Genomic DNA, 5098 nt, shown 5'->3' with positions numbered 1-5098 from the left:
TATCCTTTTCCGTTCGCCTTTTTCGCGATACCATTCGCGTCCGCGAAGAGTCTCGGAGCGTGAAATCACCAGGGGCAACCGTCGGCAGTCTGCTTAGGGCTCCTCGTGAAGAACCCTCTGACATAATACCCCTCCCCAGAAAAGTCGAAATAAAGCAAAGAAAAACGCAAAAGCCAAGGCCAAGAGATTATACGACTAACCTTAGCAAAAGTTACGACAAACTCTGACGCAAGGAATCTCCCGAAGAGCAACAATTATCGGGTGACCGCCGAATATTCAGTGCACGGACAAATGAGGGCAGGCCGACACGATCGCAGAAGAAAGACAACGCCCACAGGAAGCGGAAGCAAACAGAAAAATTTTTCTCAAAGAAAGTTGGAGAATGAAATAAAAAGATTTCATCTCACCTCTTCTGGTATTTATAGCTGGGGAGGGTAAAAGGCGCCGGCACAGCTCATTTTTGCAATAAATTCTTACGACGCACGGGGGATTTAATTACAGACGCAATCAATGCGGCGCTATAAATAAGAAACGCATGCAGTAATCCCAAAGGTTTCTTCCAGATTAATCCGAAGAGCCCTCCTTACGGTTGTCCACCATTTATCTGGGCGAGAAACAGACATAGTCCCGTATCTTCTCGCATTAAATACTCGACTTAACTCTTCGGTGGGGGGACTACTTGATTCGGGATATGAATCAGGGCCTGAAGGCCCAGGAGGGCCTGAAGGCCCAGGAGGGCCCAAGAAGCAGAAGGGCCCAAGTCCCAAGCACCCTCTATAAATACACAGCTCATATTGGAAATCGGGGCGGGTAACTCTTTCTATCTCTTACACAATTGATTAATAGACACTCTTGAGCTACTAATTGTCTTGCTCGTCGGAGTATCCGCAGGGACCTTTCCCGGCGCAGGGACGAGCCATCGGCAAGCCAGACATCATCACCAAAGGCCGAGATCACTGTGTTCGCATCCCAGATTAATTTGTATCATTTTTGAGTTAGTGTCCAACACTAACTCAATCAAAAAAATGTGCAACCAAAAAACGACATTTTAAAGATAAATCCAAATAGTAATTTATTAATCTTATAATTCAATTAGATCTATTCACGGGCTCAGGTACCCGTCCGGTCTGCTTCTCTTGAATCAGGCTTGGACAAGAAACATTGTCCTTAGGTCCAGCCCGACCTAGATCCTGTCTATATTTTGGATGGATTTGAGATTTATAAAACCAGCACGGACCAGTCCAACCCGATCCGTTTATTAATATTAATTAATAAATTTATATATTTATATATTAATATTTACTTTTAAGTAAAAAAAATTATTTTTTATTAGTAAAATTATACATATATATTTAGTTGAGCTCAGGGGCGGAGCCAATCTAGGGTTAAAATTTACCTCGAAAATTTAAGTGGACTTTGAAAATTTACCTTCAACTGCATGGTTAAATTTAATCCCCTAAATCTAAATTTCTGACTCCGCTATTGGTTGAGCTTACATGAATCAGGCTTGAAATTTGATTTTTAAACTCGAACCCACCTAAATTAACAATGGACTGGATTAGACTTTAGAATGAACATTTTTTAGATAAAAGCTCCGTTGGACCCGGCCCGAATCCGACCTATGACAGGTCTAAATTCAACCAAATATGCCTTTGAACCGAACACCTCAAAAAAGCAATTTCGAACTAAAGAAATTTAAGTGGGCTAAACGATTCCAACCCGGGCCGAACCCAATAAAGATCTTCATTTTGGTTCTACCGACTGAAGATCTTCATTTTGGCATGTTTTCAAGAGATGAACTTTGGTCGATTAATCAGTTTGCTGAATGAAATTAGTGCTTTTGTTTCTCCAAATGGCTTCCATTCAAATTTCTACTCCACACAGGCTAAGCCACTCCGCAGCTCTATGAAATCATGGGAAGACTCAACAACCGAATTGTTCCGTCGGATTTCTCCAGTTGGAGATTACAAAATCTCGATTGTACCGATTCTTGATCATTGGGTCGAAGAAGGACGATCTATAGATGACCAAGGCCTAAAAGACATCATAAACCAATTGCGGATTTATAAGCGATACCGTCATGCTCTAGAGGTACTCCATTTCATCCTATACCTAACCCTACCATTTCATCACTTGTTCTCGGATTTAACTTTTGTATGTGAAATTGGGCGTCGTCTATACTTGATGCACAAACATAGTTAACTATATTACAAATGTTTTCTTATCGCCTGCTGCGGACAATAGTAAGGCATCTTATTCTGTTGGCCAAAAGAATTTATGGATTATACAATTGCAAGTTCTTATGTCATTTTGTTCCGCAGGTTTCAATGTGGAAGACTGACAAAAGATACTTTGAGCTCAGTTATTCGGATGCTTCCATCCGATTGGAATTAATTTCAAAAGCCCAAGGGATAGAACAAGCGGAAAAATATTTCAATAACCTTTCACAAAAGCGAAAAGGCCTTATTGTTTACTCTGCGCTCCTCAACTGCTATGCAACTGCAGGATGTGTTGAAAAGGCGGAAGCATTAATACAAAAGATCTGGGATTTGGGTTATCCTAAGAGGGCACTGGAGTACAACTTAATGCTTAGTCTATATTATAAGACTGGAAATATGGAGAAACTTGAGGCCTTGTTGCAGGAGATGGAAGAGAATGGCATTGTTGGTGACAGATTTACACTTTCCATACAATTAAGTGCATATGCTGCAGTTATGGACATTGAGAAAATGGATAAGATAGTGACAGTGATGGAATCTGACCCTAAGATTGTTTCAGACTGGAGTAATTACACTGTTGCTGCAGCAGGTTATAGAAAGGCAGGTGTCTTGGACAAGGCTTTTGAAATGCTGAAGAAGGCCGAGGCATGTGTTCTAACCAACGGATATCTTGTGTATAATCATCTTGTCATACAATATGCTACAATAGGGAGGAAGGAGGAACTTATAAGAGTCTGGTCACTCTACAAGAAGAAATACAAGGTCTACAATAAGGGATATAAGTGTGTCCTGAAATCTCTTCTGATGCTAGGCGATATTGAAACGGCTGAAGAAATTTTTGATGAGTGGGAATCCCAAGATCTAACATATGATATAGGTGTCCCAAATGTCTTGATTCATGCCTTTTCCAAGAAGGGCCTGTTGGAGAAGGCAGAAGCAGTAATTGACAGGGCAATATCAAAAGGAGGGAAACCAGATGCTTGGACATGGTATTGTTTGGCCAAGGGTACCTTGACAAGGATCAACCAAAAAAGGCAGTGGAAATGATGAAAAGAGCTATTGTAATTTGTGAACCATTGTGGAAACCAAGCAGCGAATCTTTACCAGCATGTTTGGAGCACCTGAAAGGTTGGGAGACATGGAGGAAGCACTAGCGTTCACAAAATTACTGGTGGATACAAGTATTATATCTTTAGATGTTGAGAAAAATTTGTCAAATGCTATTCAAGCTGATGAGTCAGTCCATAATGGTGCCTTGTTAGAGTTAATTGAACCAGAGAAAAAGTGAATTGGTGGCCTGCCTGTGGGGAAAGCCTGAAAAGAATTGTCTGCTGATGAAAATGACAAGTTATGCTGCTACTTGATACAAGCTGGAGACTGAGTGAGTAAACATCACTTTCTAATTTAGAGTTTTAATTTAGATTTGCTTAGAATCTGTCACTTTCTGAAATTTTCACTTAGTTAGAAAATTGACTTGCATTGGGTTCTAACATGCCATTTTTAACTGCAATTGATTCAACCGTGCTTAAGAAATGAGACTGTAAGTGTCACCATGCAAGGACCTTATACTATCCAAAAGACACTGCTCTAGCATAAGAAATTAGTAATTAGTATTCAACTTCGTAGTAGCTAATATGAAGGCATGATACTGATATTAAAAACCATATATGCAACATCTCCATTACGAGTAATGAAATAAATAACAACAATTCATGTAATCTATCTTCAATTAACTTATGAAATGAAGCAAATCCAAGTCTTTTGAGCAAACAGCTTGTCAATTTCAGTATCTTCTTTATCAGGTAAATGATACTTCATGACGTTAGTAGATGATTTCTCATGTTTTACTTGGTTGTATTTTCTTGCACAAAAGTCATCTGCTCCCAAAGCTATAATGCAATTCTATAATCCTTTGTGTGTTTTTGGGCTATTCAACTAATACGAAAGGGTACAAGTTATTTGATTTAGATAGAAGGGTATACTTTATTTCAAGAGATGTTGTGTTCGTTGAAACGCAGTTTCCTTGTTAGTGTCATAATAAGGAAACATATATTCTTTCATACAGTAGTGTAGTAGTACAGTTGATATTCCATATTCATTATTCAACTATGTTTCCTATCAAAAAAAATTCTCAAAAACAAAAGAATTTTTCTTGTGTTATAGCAGTTAAGCATCAAGAATGGAGCGCAGCAATGAATATTGAAATTAAAGCTTTGGAGCAAAATTTAACTTGGATTATCACAAATTTACCTCATAAAAAGACTACAGTTAGTTGTATGTGAGACTACAGTTAGTTGTATGTGGGCTTTTAAGGTAAGTATAAAATACATGGATCTTTAGAAAGGTATAAGGCATGTTTAGTTGCAAAAGGTTGTACTCAGGGTCCGTTTGTTTTACCTACTGTTTGATGTTGCTGTTTGCTGTTACGGTTTGCTGTGAATCTCTGCTTTTGTAAAATGCTGTTTTTCAAGTGTAAAAAGGCTGTTTTTCAAGTGTAAATGGCAAACAGGAATATCACTAATCAAACACCTAAAACTCTCCATTTCAAACTGAAAAGGCAAACAGGAGCACGAAAAGGAACACCCAAACACCCCCTCAGTTTAGTTGCAAAGGGCTTTACTCAAGTGCGATGTATTGATTATATTGACACATTTTCTCCTATTGTAAAAACGGCAACCATGAGATGATTTTGGCAATAGCAACTCTTAAGAACTGAAAATTGTACCAACTAGATGTAAACAATGTTTTTCTTCGTAGTGAATTACCGAAACAAGTTTACATAGCTTTGCCTCCTGGTTTTCAATCTAACACTATCATAAAACAGGTTTGCAGGTTAACATAATCTCAGATAATGGAATGTTTTATTAACAAATTTCTAA

General features: G+C 38.5%; 1 pseudogene; it reads left to right on the top strand.

The window, feature by feature from the left end:
- The first annotated feature begins 1704 nt into the window (after positions 1-1704).
- On the top strand, positions 1705-3696 carry LOC136206672 (pentatricopeptide repeat-containing protein At2g20710, mitochondrial-like; annotated as a pseudogene).
- The last annotated feature ends 1402 nt before the right edge of the window (positions 3697-5098 follow it).

This window comes from Euphorbia lathyris, chromosome 9 (genome assembly GCF_963576675.1).
Source record: "Euphorbia lathyris chromosome 9, ddEupLath1.1, whole genome shotgun sequence".
NCBI lineage: Eukaryota > Viridiplantae > Streptophyta > Magnoliopsida > Malpighiales > Euphorbiaceae > Euphorbia > Euphorbia lathyris.
Note: the sequence above shows the minus strand (reverse complement) of the source record. Positions and strands in the feature narration are given on the sequence as shown.